General features: G+C 44.0%; 1 long non-coding RNA gene across 3 annotated transcripts in view; it reads right to left on the bottom strand.

Annotated features, from left to right (window-relative positions):
* Positions 1-18,555, bottom strand: part of LOC111531435 — a 193,326-nt gene extending 174,771 nt beyond the window's left edge. Inside the window, exons 1-3 of one of the 3 annotated variants that reach the window (XR_002728290.2) lie at positions 18,300-18,555; positions 11,698-11,846; positions 9,167-9,373 (exon numbers count right to left, since the gene is read on the bottom strand). This is a non-coding gene — a long non-coding RNA (uncharacterized LOC111531435). Of the gene's footprint in view, positions 1-9,166; positions 9,374-9,504; positions 9,565-11,697; positions 11,847-18,299 lie in introns of those variants that run through there. The other 2 variants (XR_002728289.3, XR_002728291.3) reach the window with 2 other exon arrangements.
* Positions 18,556-18,799: the final 244 nt, after the last annotated feature.

Here is an 18,799-nt window from a genome sequence, read left to right on the forward strand (position 1 = left end):
TCTTCACAATGCCAAGTTGCCTTATCCATGAATTTGGTATATATCTAAGCTTTTTAAACATATAATTTCATATCATTTAATAGATTTTTTTAAAGCATTTTCATGAAACTCTTACATATTTAATGTTAAGCTAATTGTTTTATCATTTGTAGCTATTGTTGTAGTAAACAATGAGAAAATTGTGATGACTACATTCTACCATTTGATAACTACACAGCATGTCAGGCATGGCGGCTCATGTCTGTAACCGCAGCATATATTTTTGGCCAAGGCAGGTGAATCACTTGAAGCCAGGAGTTCCAGACCAGCCTGGCCAACATAGTAAAACCCCATCTTTACTAAAACTATAAAACTTAGCTGGCTGCAGTGGTATGTGCCTGTAATCCCAGCTACTTGAGGGGCTGAGACATGAGAATCACTTGAACCTGCAGAGGCTACAGTGAGTCAAGACTGTGCCACTGCACTCCAGCCTGGGCAACAAAGCAAGACTGTCTCCAAATAACAATAATAATAATAATAATAACTATACAGCAGACAGTATCACATCACAGTTAAGAACCCAGAGCTTATGGTTGGACTATCTTAGCTACCCTACCTATAGTTGTGTCTCCTTGGGAAAGCTGTTTCTGTTTCTGAGCTTCAGTTTCCCCCTCTGTAAACTGGGAACACTAGTAAAATCTCGCATCACTTGACAGTAAGACTGCATCCTGAGAAATGCATCATTAGGTGCTTTTGTTGCTGTACAAACATCACAGAGTGCACTTCACAAACCTACAGGTTGTAGTCTACCTCACATCCAGGCCATGTGGTCTAGTCTATGGCTCTCAGGATGCAAACCTGTACAACATGTTGCTTTTCTGAATATTATTGGCAACTGTAGCACAACGGTAAGAATTTGTGTATTTAACATATCTAAGCATAGAAAAATGTATGGTACACATATAATATTTTAATCTTACGGAACAAACATTATATGTGCAGTCCATCATGGACTGAAATGTCATTATGTGGCACTTGATGGTAGAATACGTCCCACAGGGCTAATTCGATGATTAAAGAAAATTGTACATATCAAGCATTTAATAGTGCCCGGCGTGTGGTCAGTTACCAGCAAGTGTCAACTTTGCTATCACTAGATATGGGTCCACAGAGAAATTATTCAATCACTTTGGACTTCAAGTTTTTTCCATTAAAAAAATTGAATACCCTTTGCTTGTTTACTTCAAGGCATTTTTGCGAAGATGGAATGAGAGAATGGGGAAATTACTTTGTAATCTGTAACATGCTCCAAGCATCTAGGCACTATTGTGATAACCATCGATACCTCTACTTCCCATTTTTCTTTTTCTCCATGACCATTTTCTTCATTATGCTTTTGTGTACACTTGTCCATTAACTCAGTAAATAATAATTCAAAGAAAACATAGCAGAGGGCCTACCACATGCCCTACACTATGTTAAGTGGTTCCAAATTCATAAATATCCTTTGTATCTGTCCTAACATCCTCCAAGAAATATTACAGGGAATATTTCAACAGAATCTTGGATCATCAGCGGACCAAGGCCCACTCGACTTGATTCTCTGAACAGAATCACTAAGAAAATGAATCACCCAGGAAAATAGATTTTCTTCTGAACAAGAAAGAATACTTTGAAGAATTACGACACTGCGGCTAAAAGTTCCCAGGACTGATTTTATACGCCTACTGGAGATTAGACATGTTGAGAAAAAAACATGATTCAAAGGAAGAAAAAGGGATAGTAAGGAAGAAGCACCAAGGGGGAGAAACATCCTTGGTGTATTCCTTCCTGAGGGCTGCCATAACACAAGTCCACAAACTAGATGGTTTCAAATGACAGCAATTTACTGCCTCACAAGCCTGGAGGCTGTGAGTCTGAGATCAAGGCATCCGCAGTGCTGGCTCCTTCTGAGGGCTGTGCCGGAGAAACTGCTTCACGGTGACCTTCTGGCTTTGGGAGAGACCATAATTCTCCCTGTTCCTTAGCATGTGGCTGAATCGCTCCAGTCTCTGCCTCCATCTTCCCGTGGTGTTCTCACCATGTGTCTTTACCTCATCCTTCTCTGTGCATCTCTATCCAAATTTTCCCTTTGTATGAGGACACCAGTTACTTGGATTAGAGACTCACCCTACTCCAGTGTGACTGCAACAGAATTTCTTATATCTACAAGAACCCTGTTCTCAAATAAGCTCATATTTTGAGTTACCAGGGGTTAGAACTTCAACATAACTTTTTGGGAGACACGACTCATCCCACAGCACTCAGGAAGCACTATCCATGAATACCGTCTTGAAGTACTTCCATTGGTACAAATTGTCGTAAATTCGTTCAGGTTGTTTCTTAAAGGACATTCTTTCTGGGGATAGTTCTCAGGTTCCCAGCTATTCTTTGGATATCTAAAACAGGCAACTTTTGTGTAAACACGAAATTACATCAAAACTTTATTAACAGAAAACTGCATAAAATCCCTTCTCGTTACCTAATGCTTGTTTTTCTCCAGCCATTGTGTGAGATGCTTTGCACGTATTATTTTGTTTTCATCCTCATGATCATCCTGCGATGTAGCTGCTGACATCTCTCTGTTATCGGCAGAACCTGAGGCCCATGTAGGCTGGTAACTTGCTGAAAGTGACAGGGCTCATGAAGTTGAGGAACTACATTTCAGCATTTCAGACACAGGTCTACCTGCCGCTGTGGGCTGCATCCTTCCCACCTGGCTGCGTCAGAATACGGACACCAAGGCTCCTGTGTCCCTACTGTCTCTGTGCCCCCCAGGCCCTTTGCTTCAAGGCTGCCCCTCCCAGGGCCTTAAAGCCCTGCACCTATATCTGGACCCAGGGAAGTAGACAGGAGTCCTCACACCTGCCTTAGTCAAACCACAATACCAGCCACAAACCTGCTTTCTTGCCACGAGTCATTATGACCTTTTTGGATCTTGTTGAAGTGAAGTAAACCTAACCTAATTTGCTATTGTCATCATTTTTTTTCTACATCAGAAATCCTCTTCTGTCCCGCTAGGCCCTTAGAGAGCTTTTCTGCCACTATTTCTCCCAACCACGGCCTCTCAGCATCCCAAGCCTGCATCAGAGGGGTGTTGGAATTTGAAAGCAGCATGTGAGTGAGCACAGGAAATACGAGATAAATGTCATCAGCTCCGCCCCTAAAGACCAATTAACTTTGAGATGGAGGGAATATATTTTAGGACTGCACAGGGGCCAGGTGACACTGAGGCCTGTCAATTTCCTTCTCCCTTTACACAAAAACTCAAAGTACTGGGTGAGTTTATGGGTGGCATTTAGAGGTGATACACAGCTTGAATCACAGCAGGCAGAGAATATCTACTGATTTTACCTTCTGTGTTTGTTTAAAAAGTTGATAGAGACTCTAACCCTACTCGATGCATCTCAACCCCAGAGTCTAGAAAGGCACCCTCTTTTGTGCTACTCTCCTGATGAGCACAGGGATGTAACAGGTCTTTATGAAAAGGGGCATGTAAGAGAAGTGAAAAAAAAAAAAAAACATTTTGAAAGGTGCTTTTAGAAATACTTATGCTAATTTTATAGGTTATTTAGGACAGTAATTATAGAAATAATTTTCACAAATTAAAATTCAAATAAAGTAAAAATGATATAAAGTACATTCTCAGCATAGCAAAATGAGTGAGTCCAAAGCCTGTGGGCGTTGTGATGTGTCTCCTGTAATTGTGGGACAGGTTTTGATTTATGCACTTAAAATGTGATCATCGTGCCAAAGAGGGAAACTGGTAATTGCATTTTTCAGTCTTTGGAATCAAGTGTGCAAGGTGTAAAAGTGCCTTTCTTTCATTGCATTTCAATAACCTACTCTATTATTGACAACAGGCACCTCAACCATGGCTTTTTTTCTTTTTTCCACAGCACAGATCTGAGAGAAAGCTGAAGGTTTGCATGGCAAAGGTGCCTTACCAAACGGTCCCCACAGGAAACGGGAAAGCCAAGTGTTTCCATTTTTAGGTTTCATTACAAAGAATACTGGAGAGAGGGGATTAAAAACATAGCAACTTTCTGAGTATATTACTGAATCTTTACACAGTGATTTACAGTGCGTAGAACTGATGAGGCATCCCGGTTTCATTCCGTCCTCACAACCACCTTGAGAACAGGACGACGGTGAAGTCAGGATTCAAACCCGAGTCTTCCAGTGTTTCCTTCCTCCGCAATGTAGTGCCCGATGTCTTCTTCATTTTACCACCTGTCAGCGCCCATCTCAGAGACGCTTTGTCTTCACTCACAGCAAACCCATTCTTTTTTTTTTTTTTTTTTTTTTTTTTTTTGAGACGGACTCTCGCTCTGTCGCCCAGGCTGGAGAGCAGTGGCCGGATCTCAGCTCACTGCAAGCTCCACCTCCTGGGTTCACGCCATTCTCCTGCCTCAGCCTCCCGAGTAGCTGGGACTACAGGCGCCGCCACCTCGTCCGGCTAGTTTTTTGTATTTTTTAGTAGAGACGGGGTTTCACCGTTTTAGCCAGGATGGTCTCGATCTCCTGACCTCGTGATCCGCCCGCTTCGGCCTCCCAAAGTGCTGGGATTACAGGCTTGAGCCACCGCGCCCGGCCAACCCATTCTTTTAAAAAGCAAAACAGAATGCAATCCAAATGACAGAATTCCATTTTAAAAATTGAATATATATTGCCTGTGCTGCCAAATACTCAACCTCTTCTGCTTTCCCCCTGAAGCCATGATGTATGCACTGTGCAGAGAAGCGAGGGACTGGAGCTCAGAAAGGAGGCGCTTTGGACAAAACCCCAGAAAATGTGGCTCAGAGCAGGCAGGAGCCCCCGTGGAGCTGCCAGGACCCTGCGGAGCCGGCCACTGGAACAGTTCTCCCTCTGACGCCGATTGCCATCAAGGTTGGTGGATAATGCTTATCAGAAAGAATGTTCCCCGATCTGATCATAATGGATGCAGTGTGCTGTGTCAAATCACGTCCTGTTCCTGATTGCGGATAAGAAGAACGTGACTCAATCAGAGCATTTGAGCAGCTCAGAGCTGAGCAGCCTAAGCAGGCGCAGCACCCCTGGCCCGTGGCCTCCTGCACAGTCCAGCAGAAATGCCACTGCCAGTCCGGGGGCCGGTCCTGGCTCTCACCCACAGCAGAAAGAGCTGCAGACGGGTCTAGGAAAAATTAACAACAACTCCATGGCAAACACCCAGCCTGTCGGAGCAAGCTCATCAAATCGCCGGTTTCTAAAGACACTGGACTACACCCTTCCTGTATGGAGACTCGTTATGTCGACCTGTAGTTTGTAACAAGGCACCCTCTTCTTGAGCCCCTGCTCGCCTAACACATCCCATCCACCTTCCACCATTGCTCACAAACATTTGTCCTCTATCCATCCTCATTTACTTAAAATCATCCTCATTTACTTAAATTACTTAAAGTGTTAGCCAGGTTCTTAGACACACTCAATGTCTCCCCACTTCCCACATACATAGAATGAGACTCAGAGAGGAGAGGTGACTTGAGAAGTTGCACAGCTCAGAACCTCAGACCAGCCCAGAAACCCACCTGCAATCCCTATGCCAGCCTCTCACAGCGCCCAGCCCCACTGCTGGGGTCACAGAGTGGCTTCGAGATGAGGTGAACACTGGGAGCAGGTCCCTCGCCCTAAAAGCCCTTTCCTGAGAAACTGGAGTGCCTTCCGTGTTTTGTAAAGTATTCACCAAGCCCCCATATGTTCTGGGCGTCATGACAAGGGCTGTAGATAACAGCCGATTTTTAAAAGGAGGAACAAAATCTCTGCCTTTGTACAACTTACATTCGAGAGAACAGAAAGAAGCATAAAAAATAAACAAATAGCTAAGGTGTATGAGGCAGAAGAAAAGTGGCGTGAATGAACTGGGAAGTGTGAAGAGAGAGATGGGGTGTGAAGGACCCCCAGACAGGCCAGGCAGGTGAGCAGGGACCTGTGGAGACACCTGGAGGGGACCTGGGCAGGAGAGAAGAACCTGGAGAGGGTTCCACACGAGGGCACGTGCAGCCAGCAAGGAAGCTCAGAGGCAGCGGTATCCCAGGGCCAGACCACGGGCACTAGAAACCACGGTCACTGGAGACCACGAGGGGACTTTGGGCAGAGGGAGGGGCAGTCCTGACTATCCTACAGTAGAACCTGTCTGGTGTTGGGTGGGGAAAAAGCGTGGAGTCTGCAAGGGCTGCAGAAGGAATTTTGGGAGGCTCTGGCTGTGGTTCAGGTGAGAGGTGGCAATGGCTGCACAGGGTGGTAGAAGCCATCCAAATGTGAGTACGTCTGGAGGTAGGTGCATCTGGGGCTGGACGTGCGGTGTGAGGAGGTAAGTCAAGAAGGGCTCTAGGATTACTGACCCAAGCAACAGCAGAGAGGATGGGGCTGCCATTGATGAGAACAGGGAAGGCCATGGAGTGCCCCTTACTCTACAGGCCCCACACGGCCTTCATCTGCCCCACAGCAAGTCCATGCGTGGTTACAGCGCTTCTACCAAATGCAGTCACTCTGCCAATTCAATGTACAAAACAGTGACACCCTTTGAAAAGTCTTCATTGCCGGTCTGTTACAAACACAGAAAAGTGCCTTTTGGCTGAAAAATAACCCACAGTTATTTAACATTCATGTGGTGAATTTTTCAAGTGGAATTCACCATGCAATATGAAAACAAAATTTGCATGTTGTGTTAGTCTGTTATTCTGTTGCTATAAAGAAATGCCTGGCCAGGCACGGTGGCTTAAGCCTGTAATCCCAGCACTTTGGGAGGCCGAGATGGGCAGATCACAAGGTCAAGAGATCGAGACCATCCTGGCTAACATGGTGAAACCCCGTCTCTACTAAAAAAAAAAATTCAAAAAACTAGCCGGGCGAGGTGGCGGGCGCCTGTAGTCCCAACTACTCGGGAGGCTGAGGCAGGAGAATGGTATAAACCCGGGAGGCGGAGCTTGCAGTGAGCTGAGATCTGGCCACTGCACTCCGGCCTGGGCGACAGAGCGAGGCTCCATCTCAAAAAAAAAAAGAAATGCCTAGGGTTGGGTACTTCATAAGAAAAAGTTTAATTGGCTCATAATTCTACAGGCTGTACAGGAAATACGGTGCCAGCACTTACTCCTGGTGAGGCCTCAGACAACTTCCAGTCATGGTGGAAGACAAAGGCGGACCAGGTGTGTCACCTGGCAAGAGTAGGAGCAAGAGACAAGAGGAAGCTGCCTGACGCTTTTAAACAACCAGATCTCTTGTAAACTAACTGAGCGAGAACCCACTTATCACCAAGGAGATGGCACTAAACCATTCACGAGAAATCCGCTTCCATGAGCCAACTGCCTCCCACCAGGCCCCACTTTCAACCCTGGAGGTCACATTTCAACATGAGATTCAGAGGCGACAAACATCCAAACCCTACCACATATGGGGAAAAAAAGCTTGTCAATCATACAGTCTCCTCCCAATATAATTAAGAAATAAAAATCATCAATTTCTACTAATTGTCATAAATTCTACTTCTAATACGTATAAACATGATAAGGGTTAAAGGCCAGCAGCCAAGAGAGAGATGAAATTTCCACAAAAGCAAATGTAGAGTCCTTCGGTAGCCATGGCAGGGCAATTCAGAGCTCACCTTAAACATCCATGCACCACTCCCCACTGCACTACGGATCCCTGGCCCTGCCTCCATCGGGTCTGCTCTTCTCACCTGGACCGCTGCAATATTCTAAAGGGCAGTCTGCCCAGGTTCGCTCTCTTTCCCACTTTAATCAAGACCATACGATCCCGCCCAATGTGACTTTCCAAAATGCAAATGCGGTCATGCCTCTTCCCGACTCGTTAGCACTCCAGTCAGTTCTCACTGCTAGTGAAATAAAGTCCAAAGCCCTCAGGTGGAATACGAGTCCCTTGCTGTCTGGCTTCTGCTTTTCTTTTGCTTCCCTTGACCTCATTTCCTCTTGCAAACTCCACAGCACGGCTTCAACAAACTGTATGACGCTTCCTAAATGCAGTGATCAGCTCATTCGTGCCTCTGTGCCCTTCAACATAATTCAGCTGCATTTGGCATTTGCTTCCCCTGTTCTTGGTTGAGCCCTTCCTCCTCCTTCAAGACCCATCTCGTAAGATACAGCTCCCGTGAAGCCTTTTAGGACTTAGCCCCCGCGGAGTTAGGTGCTCCCTCACCAGCACTGTGGTGGCATTTTGCAGGCCTCCGTCACACGTACCATGCATGGTAATTATCTGTGTCTTTATCTGACTCATCTTGGAAGCGCCACTCCCCCCAGGCTCCAGGCGAACACACTTGACTGCCATTCAAGTAACATTTGCTTAAAGATACATGGATGAAATGAAGTCGAACCCTGGGACACCACTCAGTGAAACGTCCATGTTTCCTGAGCCCTAACCTAGGACACTTATTCTGAAATTTGACAGTAAGACAATAGGTTGACATAAAAACTAAACTTGAAACAACTAAGAAACATGGGTGATGGGGTGGTTTCAGCACAGCCTTTACCTCTTAGCGCCTTCAACATAATTCAGCTACACCTGGGGAGGTGGGTTTGTCAATGCAGGAGTCTGTATTAGTATCATTGATTAAATTAACATGTATCTTTTGGTTATACGTACAGGTTTCAGGAGAAAAATATCTACAGACACCTGAACCTCTTTTCCAAAATGCAAAAGTGCTTACAGTTGTAATGATTTTAAACATTTCAAAGAATAATTCATTAACTCGTTAACTCAGTCACATATTCATTCTGGCCTTCAAAAAGCTTGTCTTGTGTGCCACCTGTCAAGCTAAGCTTCACATACACAAGAAAAATGCCAGTTACGCCTGGCATGTTAGGTGCCAGCCAGTTACGCCTGGCATGTTAGGTGCCAGCACAGGAGACAGGTCACATCCACACCATTGGTGGGTAGGGACCCTTACCCTGCCACATGTCCCTACAAGAACATGCTCTTACTGTGGATAAGATCCTGTCTAACCAACTGGGCTACTTTTAATCAAATGAAGTCTCAGCGCGCTTTAAACACAGCTTAATTAAATTCAAATATCTGTTTGCAAAATTACAATGAACTTTGTTCAGCTTTTATCATGTGTTTAGTACTTAGTCCATTCCTGCCAGTATAACAAAATATCTAAGACTGGGTAACTTACGAAGAACAGAAATGTATTTCTCACAGTTCTGCAGGCTGGAAGTCCAAGATGAAGACACCGGTAGGTTCTGTGTCCAGTGAGGGCCGAGTCTCTGTCTCCAAGACCACACCTTGTTGCTGCATACTCCGGAGGGCAGGAACACCGTGTCCTCACATGACAGCAGGGACAGAAGGGCAAAAAGAAGCCAGGCCAAGGTGGGCGGATCACCTGAGGTCGGGAGTTCGAGACCAGCCTGACCAACGTGGAGAAACCCTGTCTCTACTAAAAATACAAAATTAGCTGGGCATCATGGTGCACGCCTGTAATCCCAGCTACTTGGGAGGCTGAGGCAGGAGAATCGCTTGAACCTGGGAGGCGGAGGTTGCGGTGAGCCGAGATCGTGCCATTGTACTCCAAGCCTGGGTAAGAAGAGCGTGAAACTGTCTCAAACAACAAAAAAAAAGAAGCCAAACTGCTTTTCTCCAGCCCTTTCATAAGAACACTGATCCCCTCCAAAAGGCCACACCTTTTTTTTTTTTTTTTTTTTTTCTTTTTTTTTTTTTTTGGTTGGAATCTCACTCTGTCGCCAGGCTGGAGTGCAGTGGCATGATCTCAGCTCACTGCAACCCCTGCCTTCCAGTTTTAAGTGATTCTCCTGCCTCAGCCTCCCAAGTAGCTGGGATTACAGGCATGTGTCACCACACTTGACTAATTTTGTGTTTTTAGTAGAGACAGGGTTTCAGCACGTTGGCCAGGCTAGTCTGGAACTCCTGACCTCGTGATCCGCCCACCTCAGCCTCCGAAAGTGCTGGGATCACAGGTGTGAGCCACTGCGCCCGGCCAGCCACATCTCTTACTACTGCTGCATCAGGGATTAAGTTTCACAAAGAATTTTAAAGGAGACTTGAGCACTGAAACCATAGCAGCCCACATTTTAACACACTGTCGTATTTAATCCTATGTTCCTGCAGTGCAAAGGCTACAAACTGTCTACATTTTACCTTCTTTTACTTTTATTCACCATGATTTTCTTTGCTTCTTTCTTCTCCTTAGCAGGAATTTTTTTTAGTTATGTTACAAATATAACTGGTATCATATCAGAATCGTATGTAAGCTTATCTTTCTTACCCCATTTGCTTTAAACAACTCTCACTACATGTTGTATACACACACATACTCTTTTTGGCTGAACCATTTGAAAAGGAGTTTTATGTATCATGACTCTTACTCCTAAATTCTTCAGCATGTATCTACTCAGAACAAGGACATGCTCCTATATAACCAAATGCCCTTATTATACTCAGCAAACATAACATTGACATGGAGACATTATTTAACATTCAGCCCACGTCCCAATTTTCCAATGGCCCCTGTACTGCATTTATTATCATACCTCTTTAGCCTCCTTTCATCTAAGATAATTTCACTACCGTTCTTTGCCTTCCTTTATTCTGACACTTTGGAAGCCTGGGCCAATTGTTTTGCAGGATCCCCCACTGTTTCTGACTTTGATTGCTTTCTCACAATTCAATTCAGGCTAACTATTGTTGGCAAGAACACTATACAAGCAATAGCATGACTTTTTCTACACATCCCCTTTAGGAAGTACATAGAAGACTGTCCCATTACTGGTGGTGCAAGTTTTATCACTTAGTTAAGGTGATAACCACCAGATATCTCCACGTTAAAGGTATTATTTTCTTCTTGTAAATAACAAGTGACCTGAGGGGAATACACTAAGATCACATCAATATCCTGTTGCCCAACCGTCTTTCACCCAAGGATGATTCTGATCTGAACAAATTGATACATTGTTCATTGCAAAACTAATGAATATAGGTAACTAAAAGACCTTAGGCAACGAGCACAGTAGTAGTATACAGTGTTTCCGTGCTGGTTCCCATCTATTGAGAGTCCACCCCGTGCCACTGCAGGTTGGGTGGCATATGTGTGTTATCTCTGAATCTTGCACAATCCCTGGACTTATGCACACTTACGAGCCTCACATTACAGCTGCAGTGGCTGGAGCTAAATGAATCTATATGGCCTGCTCTAGGCCACTGCTTAGTCCCTCTGTGTTGCTATGAAGGAATACCTGAGCCTGGGTAATTTATAAAGAAAGGAGGTTTATTTAGTCCATGAATCTGCAGGTTGTACAAGAAGCCTGACGCTGGCATCTGCTCGGCTTCCAGTGAGGGCTTTCGTGCTGTGTGAAAACACGGTGGAGAAGGTCAAACGGGCAGTGGGAAGGTGCCAAGAAGGACTAAATCTGAGGGGTGTCTGGGGTTTATCACAACCCACTCTCGGGAACTAATCCATCCCCCCAAGAACCAATCCAGTCTTGAGAGAGCAAGAACTCACTCTCTGCTAATAGAACAACGGCAGGAAGCTCTTCACGAGGGATCCACCCCCATGACGCAAACACCTCCCACCAGGGCCATCTCCCAACACTGACACGCGGGGGTCCCATGTCAGCATGAGATTTGGTGGGACAAGCACATCTTATCCAAACCATGGCAGTCACTTAGCTAAGGCCACGGTTAAACCTGTACCTGAGTTCAGTTCCAGCGGCTCCACGTGGATGTTATTTACAAATCATTCAATTTCTCTGAGTTTCTGGGTTCCAGGTCCAGCTCCATAATGGGACTGAGCGTTCTCCATGGCTCTGCCATTCTGATTAAAATGACACTCTCACATAGACCTGGAGGGGAGGGACAGAAAGAATGATGGCCTGAGACTTCAACAGGAAAAATCCCTCCAGTACCTCTCAGGGCTACGCAGAGCTGCGGGCAAGGCCCAGAACGTGCTCCAGACTGACATAGTACAGAAGATCAATTAACAGAGCAGGCGGAGCTGTGAAAAGATTCCAGGGAAAACAATTAAAGAATGAAAGCATCGCGTGAAAGTCACTCTCCCTGCTGTCACCACCTCTGCTGTGCGTCCACATCCCTCTCAGAGGCTATTCATCCCTGAAAATAAATAAAAGCAAAATAACAGAAACTCTAAGCATTTCCAGGCCTTTTATATGGCTCTGAAACAGTCATATAGGCAGCCACATAATCACCATTGAAATCCACCCCAGCTTCCCTTCTTGGAAAAGCAGACTTCCCTCTCTAGGATATGGAACAAGGCGGAAAGATACTAGACAAGGCAGAGAAATTAAAAACAAACAAACAAACAAAACAAGCAGAGGGCTCTGAACACACCCTGTCCCTGCAGTGAATGGGTCTGCTGCATGGACCTGGGGGACACTCCAAAGTCTCCAATCTGTGGTCTCAGTAAACTTGAAAAACGTGGCACCCACAGACCTTGGAACCATGATCCGGAATCAAGACAGAATGCATAAAACATATAAAACAAGAGTCTCTAATTAAAAACTGCAGAAAGGGGAAGACTGAAATCTTCAGAAAACTAAATCAATGAATTTGAACAAAGAAGAAAAAAACTAAGATCTGAATTATAAGGTGAAATCCAACAGAAAGTAAATCTCAGAGTTTCAATTTAGGAATTCCAGAAGTAAAAGGAACATACAAAATTCAAAGGCTTGGCCAGGCATGGTAGCTCATGCCTGTAATCCCAGCATTTTGGGGGGGTCGAGGTGGTCAGATCACCCGAGGCCAGGAGTTCAAGACCAGACTGACCAACATAGTGAAACCCTGCCTCCACAAAAAATACAAACATTAGCTGGGTGTGATGGTGTACCCCTCAGGAGGCTATAGCATGAGAATCACTTGAACCTGGGAGGCAGAGGCTGCAGTGAGCCAAGATTGCACCACTGTACTCTAGCCTGGGCGACACAATGAGACTCTGACTAAAAAAAAAAAAAAAAAAAAAAAAAAAATCAAAGGTTAAATGTCCTGGAACTAAAGAGAAATCCAAAGTTTAAGATGAAGAAAAGTAGTTAAATTTTATGAAAAACTATTACAAATCATATATACGATACATACACACAAATATATGTCATTCAAGATTTTAAAAAATCATACTACCATTACCAAGAAAATAGCGCATTACCTACAAATGAAAAAGAAAAAAAACAGATTGGTATTAAAGACAGTGTAGTACTTGAAAAAAATTTTTTAACTTTCAAAGAATGTTACCTAAAAAGGGTTATAGTCAAACTCAAGGCTGACAAAAAGACCCTACTAGAAAAGAAAAAAAAATTGAAGGAGTTGGATACCTTTCTTGAAAAAATATTTGCAAACAATCAACACAGAATAGAATTTAACACTGCAAGAATGGGATGAAGAAGATATAAAATAAATGAGAGTAAACAATAAAACAAATCAAAAAAATTTGGCCTAATCTTTAAAGGCTAATAAAACTAATACAATCATTAATTAATAATACAGTGATCAATAACAATATTAATACTCAGCATGTGAAATAATCGCATTTCTGACTGAGCATTTACTAGAAAGAAAAGTGTGGTAAATGTCTCATTTTACTTGAGGAATGGGCAGAAAGACATTCTTAATGTAGATGCACACTTAGAAAATGAAAGATAATCTCTCTAAAATAATAAATAGAATCAAGTTTATTATAACAGGATAGAAGGTACAATTCACAAGGAAGATGTGTGTTATTGTATAAGTTACAGTGTCTACCTCAATGCCACAAAACTGAAAAGAACTTTTGGATAAGCAAAAAGAAAATTAGCAAAAAAAAAAAAAAGAGAGAGAGAGAGAAATTTAAATAACTCTTAAGTTAAAGAAATAAAGCAAATCATGAAGCCCCAGAGAGCCAGTCCTTCAAGATGGCTCCTGAGTGGCTCACTGGGCCTAAACTCAAAGGACGGTCCAGGTCACACAGGAGGTCACACAGGTCCTCTGCTCACCTGCCTCTACTTAGGAGGTTCCATACCTGTCTCTTCCTGCTCAGGAGGCCTGAACCAGCCAGTGTACTGTGACTTTACTGACCAATCAGAACTCAGCAAGTTTGCACCCCTCATTTGCATACAGAGGTGGGAACCAGGCAGAAACTTTCTGTATAAAAGACAAACCCTCCTTGTTCTCTGTGACACATCTGTGTTTTGTGCCAAAGGCTGTGTCTCCCCAGTTTGCAAACTGTGAACTGGAATAAAGCCTCTTTCGATTTTCTCAAAATCTTTTTCAGTGGCTTTACTGGCAAAACTACCACTACACACTACTTAGAAATTAACAATGAGGAAACTACATATAGAATTTATGGAATGCAACAAAATCTGCAGTCATAAGAAATGTATAGCACAAATACTTATAATTCAAAATTTAAAATGCAATTCAAAACAGTAATAATGTAATATTTTCATCCTAACATGAACCAAAATTATTTTGATAATAATTAAGTTGGGATGAATGTAAGAAAAACAGTTTATCAGACTAGTGGAAACAGCTACCACAAAACCTGTTAAAGACGAGCTGTTCTGAAAGCTGAATTTCTCCATGAGCCTATAGGTGTGTATGGCAGAAGGAAACTTCTTCCAATAAGTTTCCAATGTTTGCTTAAATACTCTTTTTGGCATACAACTCTTAGATTAAGTGAAAGAAAAATCTTAATCATGAACTATTAAGATTAGAACCAACAAGTTCCCAATTACTTTTCAGAAGACAGTAAAAAACCTGTTGAGTAAGGCCTTCCAAAAGAGAAATATGTCAGTAAGTACCCAAAGTCTTTAAGTTGTAAGTTTCTTTTTGAACCAGCAATTCCACATTTAAGAATTTACCCTAAAAACTTATCATGAAAGTACAAAAAGATTTATCTCCAACTTTTTTTTAATGACAACATTGTTTACAGTAGACAAATATTAGAAATAGACTAAATAAAAACCGTAGGAGGATAGGTATTGAAAAATACGAATGTAAAATCCCAAGGCCCCCAACTCACTGAACAGATCCCTTCTTTTCCAAGAGGACCCCAGAGTAACCTTGGAAATTGAGTTTCTGGCCACGAGGGGATAGAAGGTCAGGCAAGCATGGTTCTACTCCCTCACTTGCTAATCATGATTAGGCTTACTCCCTAAGGATAAACAGAAACCAGCCCTTTCAAAAGAATCCACCACTGACATCAACCAATGATCAGATGCTGCCTCTTGGTTTTGCAATTTCAGTATAACAATTGAGCAGCTTTCCTTCCTGATAAGAGACCACTGGTCAGGGGGCCAGGGAGTGGTTCTGGCCAGCCTAGAAGGATGCAGAGTAAGGGTCTTCATGTCCTCTGCTGCACCTTTTGAAAGCAGAAAACTCCACCCTCGAATCATGCTAACAGCACCATTTTTTTTTATTATGGACCCTCTGAGGAGGCATGAAGCTCAATTTCTCATGCCTGCATTTTTCATTTCATAAATATTCATGACTCCTCCTACAGCTTATTGAATATTTATATTCAGCAACCCCACTCAGCAAAAATTCCTCTTCCCTTTGCCCCTGCCTCCTAGTGTCTGTTTCCAGCTTCTGACTGGAGGCTACACTTCCCAGCCAGTCAGAATGGCTGGTCTGCAGGCTTTTAGGAGAAATGAAGCTCTCCTTTCCAAATTTATGAACCTTGTTCTTCAGAGACAAGGTAATCTGGTACCTCAATGTGAAGGTACACTATTTCATCACAGAAAAAAATACAGTAGAAAAATAGAGACTAGTCTTTATGTTGAATGTATAGAACTGTTTATATGTAGACAAGTAAGAAAGGCAGGTTACAAACAGTAGATATGGGATGAACCACTTCAGTCATAAACAAACAAATGCATACAAACAAATATGCCCATAGAATAATCACCAGGAATTTATTTCCTCCAACACCTATCTCTATAGACAGAGTTTTTTAGTTTTATTGTGGGGTTCCTTGTTTTGTCTCATTTTCTACAGTGCATATTAGTAACTTGCAATCCTACTGATAAATATTATTAAATGCAAATAGGACAACCCAGGTGAATTTGATAACTAGTAATGAATCGAGTCAGGATTTATGGTTCATTCTTTTCTGCCTCACTTTACATGAGCCCCTTAGGAAATGCCAGTGAGAGAAAACACAAGAGGCATAGAATAGCGCATGGTGAAATGGCTCCTTTTGTGAATAAGTGAATCTCAGAGAAGGCAAGTGACTTGACCAGGCTCACTCAGAGTGTTAGAACAGAACTCAGGCAGAGTCTCTATTTCCTGATTTAACTCAATGCTTGGAGAAGGCCCGCCCACAGAGGACAGGTGTTTTCTTCTCGTAATTACAAAGTAGGAGAGAAGAACTTGGAAACACTAGTCTTACCAAACTGATAACCTTTCTGATGTCACTGATGGTCCACTCGCCCATCAGGGATACATAAAATAATGGGAGGACTGTTCTTCAATTATCTTTAACATTGATACGAATTTTAAACACAGAGATACAGTAGAACCTAGAGGCAGCATCTTTTGTTGTTTCTGATAAGCACGAATGCTTTGAGTGTTGTCAAAATGTGGAGCTGCAACTCAAAGAGGAGGAGGCTGCCAAAGCAATGGGTTCAGTTTTGCTTTGAAGTCTGACTTGGTTGAGGATGGCAAATTACCCTCCAGGATGGGATGCAGTGTTTAAAATACTTGTCACATGAAGGCAGTGTCTCAGACCTCCCAGAAGCCGTGATGCACCCCCAGCTACAGCAGGACTGCCTTTGCTGCTTCCTGCACATTTTCCATTTGCTGGGTTTTGAAAGTCATTATGAAAAGAGAAGCCTTGAAAGAGAAAAAGAAAGCAAATTTCATGGTACAGTCTTTGTGGGCAGCTCTCAGCAGGATGCATCTCCATGGTGACCAAGGTCCACTCCTGGACATGGAAGAGGCAGTCACCACCTTCTAGGTTGGAGGAGACACAAGTTGCCAAATATTAACAGGAAGGACAAAGACTTTACAAAACTTTTTGTGGGTGTTCTCATTCACTCTAATGTCTCAGCCAGGGCCTGCTCATACCTCACAGAAAAGAATGTGACTTAACCCAGACATACCAGTTCCTCGGGTAAGACATCACAAGCCATCCTCAGGTGGCCAGCGAGATTCTCAGAAGATCAAGACCATGGAAGTATCTCACCAAGAGTTGTCTGTGGTGGGGAGATCAAAGGCCTCCATTCATTCAATATTTATTTAGCAAATATACAGAATCAAGAATCAAGCTGAGAGCTGAGTTCAGCAAGCCAGGGAGTCATCCAAACAGGTCGCCAAAATCAAAGGGGAAGTGAGAAGCAGGTATCAGAACTCAGCGCTAACTGCCAAGGGAGGGAAGGAGGACCTGGGAGATTCTGCTGCCCAGGCTGGAATCCCAGGCTCTCCCCACTGCTGTGGTGCAAGCCTGGAAGTGATGAGAGGAAGGCTGGACCAGAGGCACCTCCTGATGGGGCACTCCTCCCCAAGTGCTCTTTCAAGAGTAAGGTGGACAGAACTGCAGCCCTAGCCTAGGAGAAGCAGTGCCAAGGGTGATTTCGGGGGAATCAAAGCCTCACTCCCACTCCAGAAAAGACACAGACCCACCCAGAAAACATCCAAATGCATGTCTGCACAGAGGGTATGCACAGAGGAGGCAGAGAAGCATGAGAGCAGAAGACATGATGGCCTTCACCCAAGGAGCACAGCAGAAGGTACTTCTGGTCTGCTGGAAGTCATCCACACCGGCTGGATGCAACTGTCCTTTCTTTGTCTTCAAGCTTCTAACAGGCATATTGCCTGGTCTTGCACTGACCTCTCTCTGTATGAGAGCTCTTAGCTTCAGCTCTATTAATGGCCTCACTGGTTCACAGGAATTCCTTCCCGGTTTCCCGTCTCCCTCTCACCTTCTCCTCCCACCTTCGTTTATTCCAACTTACCAGTTCTGCAAAAACACTTCCGTATGCTTCCAACTTACCAGTTCTGCAAAAACACTTCAGCTTTGAATATGCTGCTCGCTTTGCCTTAAATGCAGGCCCTAATTGTCCTCCCTACTCCACCTCGAGGTGCACATGAGCCATCCCCTGCTCTCTGCTCAGTGCCCGGTCCGATTAGCTGCCTCTTCCTGACATGGAGTGGAACCCCACACAGGCCATGTCCAGCATGCACCACTTCCCTCTGCGTGTATGTCTGTCTTCCCCACTGGCTGCGACTGCTTTGAGGACAGTGCCTGTGCTGTTTCTCTCTGTGTTCTCAAGGCTTGTGTGGCACAGGCCTGGCATGCAGTGCCAACTCACCATCTGTGGTCTCCATCCCACTGCAGCCATCATGGAGCTATATCCCAAGCTAATCACTGTGGATCTGGCTTCTGTTGTCCCTGCCCAGGGGCATCTCATGCACACAATCAGACTCTCTGAGGAAGGCCTCGTGCCCTTGGCATTCCCCTGTGCAGTCAGCATGCTGCAGCCACTCCATGAGCAAGACCTGTTTCATTTCGGGGCAGGCCACAGTTGTCTGACTGCTGAGTGATTTTCCAACTTACCAGTTCTGCAAAAACACTTCAGCTTTGAATATGCTGACTGCTGACTTTGAATGTCAGCTGACTACTGAGTGATTTAACCGCAAGATAAGCGCCTGTATGTTGTAGGTGCTCAAAGATTGTCTGTTGTATGAACAACGGAGTATGTATGTGAGCTCTCAGACTCTCCCAACTAGCAGTCAGAATGAACCTTGCTTCAGGTTCTGCCCGGCTGCTGCTAGCTCTGTGCTGTGCGACCAAGTCCAATAACACAGGACA

Source organism: Piliocolobus tephrosceles, chromosome 15 (assembly GCF_002776525.5).
Source record: "Piliocolobus tephrosceles isolate RC106 chromosome 15, ASM277652v3, whole genome shotgun sequence".
NCBI classification, from domain to species: Eukaryota; Metazoa; Chordata; class Mammalia; order Primates; family Cercopithecidae; genus Piliocolobus; species Piliocolobus tephrosceles.